Source organism: Xiphias gladius, chromosome 23, assembly GCF_016859285.1.
Source record: "Xiphias gladius isolate SHS-SW01 ecotype Sanya breed wild chromosome 23, ASM1685928v1, whole genome shotgun sequence".
In the NCBI taxonomy this organism is placed as follows: Eukaryota; Metazoa; Chordata; class Actinopteri; order Istiophoriformes; family Xiphiidae; genus Xiphias; species Xiphias gladius.
Genome location: NC_053422.1, coordinates 12,112,126 through 12,127,248, shown reverse-complemented (window position 1 = coordinate 12,127,248; position 15,123 = coordinate 12,112,126).

Below are 15,123 nucleotides of genomic sequence, written 5' to 3'. Positions count from 1 at the left end.
CCTGTCATCTCAGGAAGAAGCCTTTTCTTTAATGAGGGGTTTTGTCCATGATTACTCTTCTCCGATTGTCGCCCACAGTGTATGTCAGGAATGATAAGGGTAAGGGGATGCAATGTAGAAAAAAGTCAAATTAACTATACTATTGCAGAGCACAGTAAAAAATACAACAAAAATATTGAAGGTTTTGCGAATTGATCCTATGAATAAAGGTATTTATTAGGATAATAACCAAAGAGACCTTACCTTTGATTTTCATAAAATGAGAGTTTGATTTTTTAAACCTTAAAAGGTTATTTCAATGCAAATATTAATGTCAGCAGAAAGTTTTTTTAGAAATATTAAACCCAGACTTGATTACCACAATCACCCCTAGATCATTTTAATAATATTACATAAAAAGTAAATGACCCAGGCATACATTAAATCGCCTATGTAACAACTATTTCTAAATAAGATATTAGCTTTTAATTTTTACCAGTTTTGTAATTAACTCCTACAAGATGTACCCAAGTGTTTAGCTTATATTAAAACCCTTCAGAAATGCATATTCTAATCAATAGTGCACTGGATAGAGCAGATGCAAAGTTGTAATACTGTTCATTAAAGAATATAATTTTTTCTTTATAATTAACAGAAATGATGTTACTAGTCTGCATGCATTTCCTGATCCAAGTAAATGATCCAATAAATCTGCAAGAACCACGCAGCTCACACTTGTTTGTTGTCTGTCATCAGTAGTGCAAAAGACTGCAGTTGCAAATTCTGATTTTCTGTCCAGAGTGTCGCTAATGTGCAGATGGTTATCATCTAGACCTTTGAACACCAATAAGGACCATGAAAAGGAAAACTACAGGGAGACAGCATTGTGATGGACAAGGGAGGGATAGCTGTTCTGAATCTGAATTTGAATAGTACTGTAGCAAACAAACTCAGATGTAGAATGAAATTAAATCCTCATAGTGGTCTTAAGATAAAAGCCTGAGTCATGTCTTATACAACAGTGTAAGAGCAAAAGAGACTTTGCTGGTTACAACAGCCTATTGTACAACTCTACAATAAGCTTTCTCTTCATCCTTGGAGTTTGAGACAGAGCAGGCATCAATTTGGTCTTTGGAGACTGCCTCATTACGCCCATTGCCAGCAGAGACAGGAGAACTAATAGGCGTCTGTAATATAGGCCCTGATATGAGCTACTTCATCGTTCATGTAGTCTGACATCCCCCTACTCCCTTCATTTCCTTTTGCCCATCTCTGGACTCAATTCATTAGCAAGGGACAGTCCAATTTATTAGCTGAGGCTTCCTGCCTTGTTCAGAGAAGGTGATGTGAGGTGCCGCCACTTTCCCTCTGTGGTATCTCTTTCTCTCTTTCTATCTTTCCCTCTCTCTCTGTCTCTCTCTCTCTCTCGCTCTCTTTCTCTCTTTCGCTCGCTGACCAATCAGTTCTTCTGCCCTTCACTTGGCCAGACTAATGAGTCCTCATAGAGCCCCCAAAAAGAGCAGATGCAAATCCTGAGGGTGTGGCATCTCGTGCAGAGACACACACGGCAACACACATAGGCGCACATCAAGCAAAGCTATTGCCACTCCGGTGTCCAAGGAATTGAGATCTTGGAGTGAGATCAGTCTGCTATAGTCTGTCACGAATCATACAGAGCTGATGGAGCTGTGAGCACTGTGTACCTGTGAATGCTATAACTCATTACCCTTTATCACTGCCAGCAGAGGCTGACTAGCTTCATTCCTCTCCCCCACCCAGTCTCCCTTTCTGTCTCTCTGTCTTTATCGTCTCCTTCGCAGTGGCATGGTTGCTTTGTTTTTATATTCAGTGAAACATTCTTCTCATGTACAGAAATGACACGAATGCTTCTATAAACTGCTTCATTAGGAAAACTGAATCCCAAGGCTCATAGCATGATCTATTTTCTTTTGATTCCACTTCACAATTGTTATTACTGACTGTATTAATATTTACTAAGTTATTCATTAACTCTTTACATTTCCGCAATAGAATATAAAGTTACAGTAAACAACCCATTAATAAATTATTAATTAACATTGAGAAAGTCATGTATAATAATTTACAATCCCCTTCACGACTATGCCTTATTCTATGTGATATGTTGAAGGATGTGTATCATTCATTAGATTCACCAGTCTAAAAGCCAAAGCTGAAAATTAAAACCATTTCAAATCCATGTATTGTTCCTATTCTTTCCGTTCCTTTGGGATCAGGAGTTCTTCTCCACCTACAAGGCTGATGTCACAAATGTGTGCTGTTGCCTTTATGATCCTTTTCTTACAGTGTTGTCTCAAGACTTGTGTTATACAGAAAACAATTTTCCACCTGCCAGTCAAGAAGTCATTGCATGAAACTACTCTAATTATGAAACAAGCTGGAAATGATTTGCTCCTTGCATTTTGCACAAAATTTAATGTACAGCAAACTGAGTTAAGTGCAGCTTCGACAAATATCGATGCTTTTACAACCTACGAGAGAAGACAAAGACAACTGAATTTAATTGACTGGCTGACGCAGAAACCTCCCACGAGGGGCGGCTGCAGCTCTCATTTACTTCTCTTCTTCTGCTCCTTCTCAGTCTCCTTAATCTGTTTGTTGTAGACAATTTTGGAATCATTTACTTCATACGTTGATATGTTATTTGCAAATGAAAGGGGGGGAAGAAAATGACACATTTGGTCTATTGGAACATAAAGCTTTATTGTCATTGTTCACAGGTCCCAATCCCTGAAAATGGACCAAACCAAAATATAAAGAGAGGAGAAATTGAAGCTAACAAACTATAAATAATGCTGAGCTATATGGGTCTAAACCCTGCAGACATACCAAGAGTAAACAGGCAGGAATGGGGACAAAGAAAATGTGATAGAGGTGAAGGAAATAGGTTAGAAAGGCTTAACCGCAAGATAAATAAAGTCACCAGGCCAGCTAGCAACAGGAGATTAAGTTGTGCATAAGAACCTCCTGGGGAGAAAACAGTAGAAATGAATGAAACCTAAGTTTAGCTGTTTTGTAAAAACAATGCACAGAGCTGATGTAAATGCTTGGGCTTTGACATGACAGACAAAACAAACCCAAAAAATAAGCCTATCAGGTGACGGCAGTCAAAGACAAAACCTAACTAACATTCTGCGTGCTTTCGGCTCATCCAAGAGAAAATTGTCAGGTCGACAAACTAATTAAATTGAGTGAAATGCACCGCTGCTAACCCCGCTGTGCCAGGCCCCTCAGTTCCTCCACACCCAAGTGCTCTCTCTGAGCTGAGAATCCAAATAGAGTTTACTGCTATTTGTCCCTCTAACAACCTCTCCTCCACCACCCTTCCTATGTGCCCCTGGTTGGCACACAAAAGGCAGGAGCTTCATTTTCAACAGATTACCCAGAGCAGAGAGTGTCTCACACCTCTGCTTATCAGCGCTACCAGCACATCAGAGCACCAGGGACAGGCAGAAAAGATGGCAGAGACACACTGCCCAGAGAACGCACATCGATAACATCCACCACAAATAGCATCAGACCTTACTGCTTCCCCCATTTGAGGTGCAGTACAGCTGGGGTGTCACCTCCTGCTTGTTCTTCAAGCTATAGTTGGATTTAATGTGGACTGTTTATCGGGGAAAGGAGCTCAATCTACTTGTGATTACTGAAAAAGAAACTTTTAAAAAAAAGGTAATAAATCAGAACATAGAATTTGTGACAATCTTTTTTGTATTGGCTCTGTACTCCAGTACATCACACTGAATTTGAAACACTGAGTATAAGGTTACAGAGCTGACTTGGCGTGATTTGAGGATATTTATACTCACATCAGATAAACAGAACAGAAATTGTAGCCCTTTTAATACATAATTCACCGAATGTAGAAAAGAGAAAGAAATTTAGAAATCCTTCACAGTCAATGACTTACCGAGGTCTGTAACCCATAGACATCAGTAGATCTTCCTTGGTAAGACTCCGTCAGGCCTGTGCAGCAGCCATTTTCACTTCTGGCTTGTTTCTGGGACTTTTCTTACCCCAGTCTGGTCTTCAGCCAGTATAAACCATGCTTACGTGGACTGAGGTCAGGTGATTTGCTTGTTCAGTCAAAAACATTCCCCAGTTTGGCAGGAATTAACTCACTGGATGCCTTGTTTCTACATTTAGGATAATTGACATGCTAGATTGGGACTATGTATCGAAAGAGCTATGAGCCCTGCACAATTCACTTGTCCAGTATAGCTGTGAATGCTCTCAAACTTCCTTATAGTCAGCACTTCAACTGGCCTGGGGGTTTAGGGCGCCGGCTGTGTGATCCCAGTGTCCCTGGTTCGGGAACAGTTGGTAACCTTTGTTGCATGTCATTCCACAATTGTCACCCTCGTCATTTCCTGTTGCTCTCTACTTTTGACTCTCTAATAAAGGCTTACAATTTCAGCCTGGACCACAGTGGTGGATCGACCATCTGACCGACCAACATTGTCTTCTCCCATGCATGCAAGGCTAAAAAAGTCAGCACTTCAACCTCATAGTCATTGTTTCGTTTTAAAAGCACATCACTGTCCCAATACTTCCTGAGAACATTGTATATATATATATATATATATATATGGCACATATAGTAGTTGCAGATAGATCAGTGCAGAGTGGGAATAGTTAAAATTTCATGCAAATAAATGCCTGTGTATTCAGAGTACAATGCTGCAGGGCGGCTGACTCTTCTCAAAGACTTACAGTACTGTAGCACTGCCATTTCAGTATCACTTCTCAAGAGAGGAAATCACAGTTGCTGATTTTTTTCCTTGAAGCCACTTGAACATCCACAGACCTCTGGCTTGGCCAGGAAATTGCATCACCGTGGAAGCTTTTAGTTACAGCATTACACTGTATTTTCTCTGTATTAGATAACAGATTTAGACAACACACGGTATAACAAATTACATAAAAACCAACGGAAAATCCTATATTAAAAGCCCTTTGTTTGCACTTTTACAAAGTCCCAAAATGATGTTTTAATTTACACACGTCATACGTCAGAGTTCTGCTGTACATTTGGACCTTCTGGATGTTTTATCTGTGATCATATACACACCGACAGTTTTGCACAAGACCAATCATTATGACAAATAATTGGTTGATGCAGCACCACAAAAGGCTGAAAGGGTTACGACCAACCAGTGAGTGATCACATATCCCTGCCTCAGACAGGAAAGTCAGATTAACATTATTATAATCCAGACAGAGAGAACGACCCATTACTTTAATGAATAATCCCCTGCTAATAACATAGAGGAGATGGATGTGAATTATGGATAATGTAAGGAGGAAACAATGAATGTTTTCTCTGCAGTGTGTGGAACTTATTCTCATTACAGTTTTTATTATCCACGTCCCATCCTAATATCCCAGTGGCCCTCGGGTAAAAAAAAAAAAAAGAGCCACCAGCTGTAGTCTTCACTCTAAGGAATAAAAGTATGATTCTAAGATACTTACAGAGCGGTCCCTGCAGACACACGCCCCCTCGGGGCTGACTGACCTGAGTACAACATTGATGAGATGTGCGACTCTGTGCCTTGCACTTGAAAACTGAAAATGTTTTAACTCGATATCGGCTCACAAATGGCAGAATAATATGAAGCATGTCTCAGAGGGGGATGCGAGTCAGAGGCGCTGCACCGTAGAAAAACAATAGATTTGTCGGTGTTGTGCTTTTAGCAATACATCGATGACCTTCCCACTATAATACATGATTAATAAGTGATCAGTAAATGCCAGGAACTATTTTGCACAAAACTAACAAAATTACAATATTTCCTAGTGGCTGTATTGTGTTTTGGTGTTTTGAGGTAAAAGTCTGGAAAGAGTTTGTATCTGTGGTTCATTAATGATGCAGTTCTCCCGGAAGGATTATTAAATGTCAATGAAAGATGTTAATCTGGCAAGAATCTCTTCTTCTTTGAATCTGAGGGACTTACCCCAAAGCCTGAAGCCTTTTTTTGTGCCACAGAATTAATATTACAGCTCTATTCAAATATTTTCATGTGATATGACAGTATTTGTGATAGGCTAGTTTTTTATGGGGACGAGAAATACACTGTGTATACCCCACCGATACAGGGTTGACCTAACACTGTAATGTGTGGTCCTTTCATTTAGGGATTTTGGGTGTAAAAATAAAACCAGTTACTTTGTACAGAAGAGTACATATCTAGGTTCTGTTACCCATGCCCTTTGCCCATTGTGAGTAGTGAGTGATATCACAATGGAGAGCTGCAGAAAAGATAAGATCAGATGCATTCCGTTCCTTTTAACTCTACTTCCTCCTCTGGTGTAAGATTTTTTGAGACTTTGGTTTCTACAAAGTCAGTATTAACTGTCATTTTACTTGGAGAAAATAAACATGCGTTGGTACACTGGATCCGGGACTGTATGGCTGCGAGTCTTACATAAGAGAAGAGAATAGGATCGGAAACATTTCATCTACTTTGATATCCTGGGTTCAAATAGCAGCGGCTGTCTGAGGTCATACCCTCACTCTCTTCTGTCTTTTCAGTCACTCTCCTCCACACCAGTCAAAAGAGAGATGTTACATAATTGTCTTTTTTTCTTCAGAATGTGAGACCATTTCATTTATTACGGCACCGTTTGAGTAATGTTTTTTGAGATGTTTGTGTAAACCTGATGTTTAAATTTTTATCATCGGATACTATGAACTGATCATGTGTCAGATCCACTGACCATATTTCTATTCTCAGTTATGATTGCATGCGATCTCTACAGTTTTCAACATCCATCTACTCCATTGCTATTTAAATACATTTCATGAAATCTTACAGACAGGGACATCAGCAATTAATTTTGCTGCCTGAGAATCTATTTGAAATTAGATTCATTCAAGACATGTCCAAACAACCAGCATGGAGTATTATGCAACTGCAGCACATTTCAATGATGCTTCCATTTTTTGGTTTCACTACTTCTTTACCTGTTCCAACTGGATTTGTTTCAGTACTTTCGCCCTCAACTTATTCAAATCTCAGTCCTGCAAGGCAAAGTCATTCCCTCGGGTAATACAGGAAATACTTGGTGTACTACTAATTTCCCATTGCCGGACTAATATATTCACTATATCATCTCTGGCAATGTGAACAGCCCTTCTTATTTACCACAATCAGCCACTCAAATGGTGAACAACAGAAATCACATTTCCACCAGAGAGCGAAGAATCCAATCTTACTAATTTCTTGTTTTGTTTTGTTTTTGTTAGTATCATATCCTTGTCATTTGCAGTTTGAATGCATTTCAGTTAGCATTCCCGTTACATTCTGCCTGTCCCAACTCTTATTGCTAATAACCACCCATTTTGTGCTGCATGCTGTTCTCCCTCTGTCCCTTCCTCCCATCCGTCTCGCTCCTCATTTCTCCCCACTGCTTTTTTCCATGTAGAGGAGGGAATCCCATCTCTTGTCTCACTGCAGTGGATGAGGTCAGGCATTACGTAACAGGGAGCGAACGAGCCAGACAACCAGCACTCACCTCTGTTAGCATGCAGTCGAGCAATCAGGCAGTGAGAGGCAGGCAGGGGCCACATCCAATATTTATGAAGCCTCTGCAGCATAAATGCATTCTTCCCCTGCCCTGCTTCAATACGGAAGACAGTACTTGGTAAACGTCTGTGTGCGGAAAACATTTTGGCTCCAGTCCTCCATCGTGCATCATCCACTCCTGCACCAAGCCCCCACCCTCCAACCCCACCACCAAATAAGGAGGTGCATACGGTACAGTATACTTATAAGGATACAAGAAACAAGAGAGCCTGAGGGAACATTAATGAGAACTCAGCTCACTGCCTGTTTAACCAGAAAAGTGTGTAGAACTGAGCAGATAGATGTGAGAGTGGATATCTTCAGAATGAGAAAATCAGTTACTGAGATCACATAATGAAATGTGTGTATAATGTTTTGATATTACATTGAATATGTACCACTGGTAAACAGCAAGACTTAAACAGAATGTGTAAACGATGTAGTCTATGATGTCTGTTCCCGTCAAAACAACAAGAGCAGCTTTATTATCCTGCTGGATTGACTGCCACAATTCGAGGTCCCAGAATGAATCGATATCGCTGCCCTTATCATATTGGTGGGACGCCGTGATTTACTGTTCTGATATTTGCTGAGAAAACATGACAGTTTGTGAAGGCTATGTCCTCCTCTACATATGCATACCAGTGACACCCCCACACAAATAAATGGCCTTGACATTAAGCATGTGACGGGGGAGAATGGAGGGAGTGAGCAGAAGATGAAGAAAAAAGGACCCAAGACTTGTGTGAGCTAGAGGAAAGGCATGAAGTTAGAAGACATAGATTATAAAATGAACACAAAAGAAAATGGGGCATAATATCAAGCTCCCTGCAGGGAAGCCCTCTAATTGATCGTAGGTTGACTGCTTGTAATAATTGAAGGTCTTGTGACGGGAACATGGATGTAGCAGGTTACTATGTGGTAAAGAAAAAAATTCTACTGTATCTGTGCCATCTTATTCACTGTACTGGTACCGTACACTCACCAGGCACTTTATTACGAGCACCTGCACACCTGCCTTTTTCATGTAATTATGCAGCCCGCCAATCATGTGGCAGTAGTGCAATGCATAAAATCCTGCAGATACAGTTCAGGAGCTTCACTAAAGTCCACATCAAACATAAGAATGGGATAAAAAATGTGATCACAGTGACTTTGGCTGTGGCATGATTGTTAGTGCCAAAAATAAAAAAAAACATCTAGTGAGCGGCGGTTCTGAGGACAGAAACACTTTGTTGATGAGAGAGGTCAGAGGAGAATGGCCAAATTGGTTGGAGCTGACAGAGAGGCTAAGGTAACTCAGATAAACACTCTTTACAGCAGAATAACTTCTCAGAATGCATAACATGTCGAACCTTGAGGCGGACGGGCTACAACAGCAGAAGACCACGTCCGGTTCCACTCCTTTCAGCCAAAAACAGAAATCTGAAGCTGCAGTGGGCACAGGGTCAGCAAAACTGGACAGCTGAAGACTGGAAAAATGTAGCCTGGTCTGATGAAACTGGATTTCACCTGAGGCCTACCAATGGTGGGGTCAGAATTTAGGCGTCAGCATTTGAGCATGTATCCATGGTGCAGCATTAGTACAGTGTTCCTAATAATGTGTTAGCTGAGCGTATGCTTCCATCCAAATGTTGACCAAATGCGAAATTTCAAACCCTATCACATAAATATCAGCAGTACAAAATAAAAGTCAGCATCTTATTCAATCTATGGATATTAAAGGGAAGAAGAAAACAGTGAATATTTGATCATTTCTGTGCGACAACTGTTCTCATTTCAGTTTTTTTTATGATTTTTTATTTTATGCTGAAAAACGGCAGGGAACTGAGGAAATATTCTTTTAAGGGTGTTAAATAGCTCCAGTAATTCTTAAGTTGTGGAATTTTATTGGTGCTGTCAACATAAGCCTGTGTCTATTAGTTTCATCAATCCTTCTGTCCACTATCTCCACACCATGTGCTGTTTTGTGCTGCATTTAAACTGCTGGAAATAATGACAATAAGAGACTATTTTGCATATGCTCACCATCTTTCACAATCTTGTTTCAAACTGTTAATCAAGCTCACACCTGAGATGGTCCTCATTCTAGTCATAAAAATCAAGAATGAAATTATTTTCATTGTAAGAAAGGGAATCGGAACAGGATGCAAACAATAACACTTTTTAACAAAACATCACCCAGTGTGTGACTTTATCTCTGAAATGTCAGTAGTAACTAGCCTAGGCTAGAACAGACTCAGTACAACTTGGTCCGATCAATCGGGATGCCCGGAATATAAGCGTTATCAGTCCAACAATCATAATGTGTGTCCGTTTTTACACAGACCAAGCAGTGAGCTTCCTTTCAGATCTCTCTCTCCTCCTTTATTCCACAACTCCACAGTCTTCTCCCCTCTTCCACACCATTACACTCCCCCTTCTCAGTTTCTCTCATGGCTCTCTGTTCTGCTATCTCCTGGTCTCATCTCTTGTGCACAATCACTTTCTCTCTCCCTCAAGCTGGAGCTTCCTTGCACTTTGTATTTGTGTGTCATATCTTTAGACTCTATCTTTAAGTGATGTTGTCTCCGTGCTTCACACCAGTGGCATACTGTTGAGGAAATTGCTTTCATCCAGTACACTTTCCCCTTTCTCTTTCTGATAATTTGGTGTTGATTCCACTTGTCAATAGTGGGACTTATGGTTAGGACCAATAATGCACATGCTTGGACATCTGTGGCTGAAATCCCCATTAACAGCTCAGCCTCTGAGCTCAAATGAACCAGGATGTCAATATCTTGGCCAACTGTCTTTCAGCTTTCTAAGTGGAGCTGGAGCCAGCAGCCTAGGGAGACCTATAAACCTGCTCGGTATAAGGTATCTGTATTCAATGAAACTCACAGAATCTCTACACTCTCTGTTGCCAATATCATCATGAAAAGGACCGTCATTGTTAACAATGACTATAAAATATCATCTCTTGTCTGAGGAACAACCAGTTCCACTTTGCATTTTACTACTTCTGTCTACTGTGCTTCACAGGATAGTTTATTTTAGATAAACATCAGGACGTTTCTGGCACCTCGATTAACGTATTTCTTGTATTTCTCATCTTACTGTCTTAACACAAAAAGCGAATAGGTTTTTACCCTTGTAGAGTTTTAGAATTCAGAGTTTGCTGAAGAACATTTATTGTTAATGTAAAAACACACCCAGTTGTGTTTGTTAGAATGCATAAACAAACTGCAGTAGCACTACAGGGTCATCTCTGCGCCTCATGAATGGATTTCCTGAGGTGATGATTTCATGTTACATGGCTTCATCCTCAGCACTAAAAGCTAGTCTAATAATACAGACACATATCTTAATTGCACAATGATGACAGTGTGACAAGAGGCAGAGCAAGTAATTTCAGTCACAGTTCTTATGTAAATGATACAGACGGAGAAGATGTGATATGTGAACGATCTAATCTTGTATTAGCATAATGCCATCAAGTGTTTATATTGGGAAGCAGAGAGTTTAGCTTGTTTCACCAAGAGGCAGTACCGTCTGCCAGCCTCGCCGGGTGAGCTGGCAAGAAGAAGGCACCTCCGCCGCCCACTGTTAATCAGAAACACATATGTACATTTGCGCACAAAGATTTGCAAATACAGGCCCACACAGAAATACTTGAGTGAGGACATTGTTATGGCATATGAGGACATAACATTTGTCTCTGTGGATAGATTAGATTCACTTAATCTGCTCTGCCAAGTTAATAAAGTTTCTTTTGTTCTCTTACAGTGTTAAAGAGAGCAATTCAAAACTCTGCTGCAGTGCATGCTGTGGGTTTAGAGTTTTATGCATAGTGCAATTCTGGCTACACCCCAGTCGGTGAAGTAACAGCAGATGTTTTACCAATGACAGCTGTTGGGAAACAAAACTGTCATTTTGCCTGACATCAGTAACTAAAGTGTGATCAAATATTTCTGCCCTGTTTGAATGGGAGTAAGGGTTTTTCCATGGGCCCACGTCAGTCCGCTTCAGACTTGCCGTGCCAAGCCACACTGTGATGACACAGGCTTCCATTACTGTCGCGCAGCAGGAGATACCCATACTCCTGTGGTCCTGCTTGGTACAGGGCCGGCAATGGCCAACATGTAATTCCCCTTTATTAGCTGTGCTATTCTTTAATAGAAACAGGCCTAAAAAATAAGATATGGAAATATTTGTTGCTATTTGGTCAGTGGATCAGTTTTAATTATTGCAGGGAGTAATGGTTGAACCAGAAACAGACAAAGTGAGATGTTGGATGAAAAGGTGCAGACAAAAGGCTCTTACAGCATTTCTGGCAAAACATCAACTCTGTAAGGCAAAAACGTTTTCAAAACAATTGAGTCTGACATAGAAGTGCAGAAATTAAAACGAGCAACTAGAGATGCTAAACAGGTTGTGTTTTCAAGTACTTTGTCAATGCAGTTAGATTTCTGAAGAAGTGGTGAAATGGCCAAATAGGAATGCTTCAGATAGCCAAAGCTTGCCGTCAACACAATCACAACATTTGGTGCTACCATTTGGTTGTCTGTGGTTGTGTTCTGTGATGTCATTTGCAGTAGATTTCTTTGACATGAGGCATCTCTCTCTCCTGCAATAACAGCAGAGTGGGTTCAGTCTCCATTACACATAATTCAAATTAGTGGATGTGTTTGCAAAGTGTCAGGACTGCATCTAGGCTATTTGTTTTTATTTTTTTTAACCAAAATTCACCAAACTTCTAAGCAACAAGATATAAAAAATGTGCTAAAGAAGGTGATAATGATGTATGTTAAGAGTGGGTGGTGGTAACTGCATGTGAGCATACCATGTCTACTTACGGGCAGTAGCAGGAACCTTTCACGTGTTTTGTGCATTGGCTGGGCTAGGGATTGCTGTGCAAAGAAAGTGTGTGTGTGCGCACTATGTTGCATTTGTCTTGACATATTATAACTTATTGCAGACTAAGGGGGTCTACACTGAATAAACATATTGCTACAGGGCTCTGCAGTCACTGAAAATTAATGATGATTAGCCTGTCAAAGAGCTTACGAGAATTACTTCTGCTCTTGTTTTTAAATACATCTTATTAAATGCCCCTTAATCATGTTCATGTCAGCAAGAACTTAATAACCATGAGCATCTGTATGGTGTATGTTTCGGTCATAATGTCTAAGCACCCCCCTCTTCAATCCCCTTCATAATAAACAAATATTCTCAAACAATATCTGTATTAAACTAAATTGTTCTTTTGTTTGGACAGCTTATGAAAACAATGATCACTGTCAGGATACAGGTACTGGACACTAAATCTCAGAAATTGTTGACCACACAATGCATACATCTGCAGGGGAAGCTAGAGAGATAGTTTGCAATAGCCCTACCTCACTCTGTCCCTCAGGTGCTGCACTATCATATTCAACTGCCGTACAGTCATTGCACTTTGACAACAGCGTGTTAAATTCATTTTAATTTGCAATTTTAGGATGCAATTTGCAAAATGTGTTGGGAATAGGGCTGGACAAAATACTGCAATAATGTTTTTCAAAATACAATGAGATGATCTTATGTTTCTGTTCAACAAATTGTTGTTATCCAAATAATGATTCAAACAAGTTGTAACAGAAGAAAAATATTAATTAAGTTTTGGTTTTACTCATATGAAGAGTTTGGTCTCATTTAATGTGTAACAGTGTCACAGAGGTCAACGTGGTTTATAAATGTGATTATTTCGTATGTGATTTTGCATACATTTGCACACATCATAGTAATCAATATAAAAAATTACTTATTAATATCATAATATCAATAATAACCATGTCACCCGGCCCTAGTTGGTGCTATAAATGTAAAAATGTTTTTTGACATTAACAGCACTAACATTTACGTGGAGACCCCTGGGCACATAGATATAGATACTGCTATAGATATACTAGGTATAGATATACAGATATAGATATAGAAACACATGTAGATATGGACCTTTACCTGAAATGGTACATTTTCTGAATGTGAATTACTATGATCTGACTATGATTTTATGCATCTGCTCTGTGCATTTTCTGCCGTTTTGAGTTTGCTTGTTTGGTGTGGATGCCCACTATAAACTAGAGTAGGAAGTGTGAAATCTCTGTTGGTGATGGGGACTGAGGAGGTGGTGGGGCTGGGGGTCCCTGAAGCTCCGAGTGCTGATAATCAATCTCTCAACAGGAGATAGGGAGAAGAGAGAGGCTCTCACTGAATAGCAGCGATCCTCGCTAGTTGTGTTTACTTTAGGCTTGGGGAGCGAGGGTGACGGTTTGATAAAAGTTAAAATGCCTGTGTGCATGGCTGGAATAGATGTGAATGCGAATGACTGAGCCTGTGAGCAAGTGGGACACTGATGTGAGGGTTCGTAATGTGGGTGCACTTGATTAGAGCATTTTCATCCCCAGTGCCATACTGTAATGACATAGTGCATATGATTAATTTAGTAGATTACACTGCATATTACAGTACTGGATTTGTCTTCACAACATTTAAAATGCAGATTTTGAACAAAAGGAGCAAGAGGATTTCACGATTCATCTTAGAAATAAAAGACCCTTGACATTATTTACAAAAAGAGCATGAGAAGAAGGTAAGAAGGGAAAGAAGGGGGGTCAGTCATTCTGGCCAGCCCACAGATGGGAGCCGGTTTCCATGGTTTCAGAGTAGTTGTGGCTGGTGTTGCTGGGCCGATGGGAGGAAGGCAGCTGGTTGCCTAACAGCAGCAGATGGAGCAACGCAGGTTTCCGAGAACACACAGGCACTGTCCCTTGCCTACATGTGTCATATCAATCCATCATTATCCTATCCACATAAAGACATGTGCGCACGCACACGTGCACGCAAATACACACGCATACACACAGCCACATACACATAAACACGGCCACACACACACACACACACACACACACACACACACACACACACACACACACAAACCGGTCTACTCTTTGGGGAGTTATGACTGGGCTTTAGCAGGCTTTTAGCCTTTTATGTGGCCAAATCTTCACATTCAGAATTCACAGAACAAAGCACCATGACATCAGCTGTCTTTAAGTAGACACTTAGAACCGTGCTACTGAATTTACAACATGTACAAGAAATAATGTGTCTAATCCTAAGCAACCCAAATCGAATCAATGGCAAGCAAATAATATGGATTACATGGATAGATTACAGAATTATATACACGATTCGCTCCTGCCATTAAAGGGAACTTTGAAGCCCGTCAACTGTGAGTTACAAATAATCTGCTGTAATATTTTGTTTGGATGCAGCTGAAAAATGGCTGTGTCTATATCTTATCATCTATAGGCTAATAAATCATCAACGTCAAGTTAAAAAGCCTCAAAGTAATCCGAAACTATATTTAACTGAGCAGCATTTTGTCAAAAAAAACAAAAACACACACATACTTACGGATGTGTACACCCACACAAAAACAGTACCAAGACATGCTTCTGCTGTGCTTTAAGGTTGGCTAGCAGTGGTACGTTTCTGCCTTTCCCCCCAT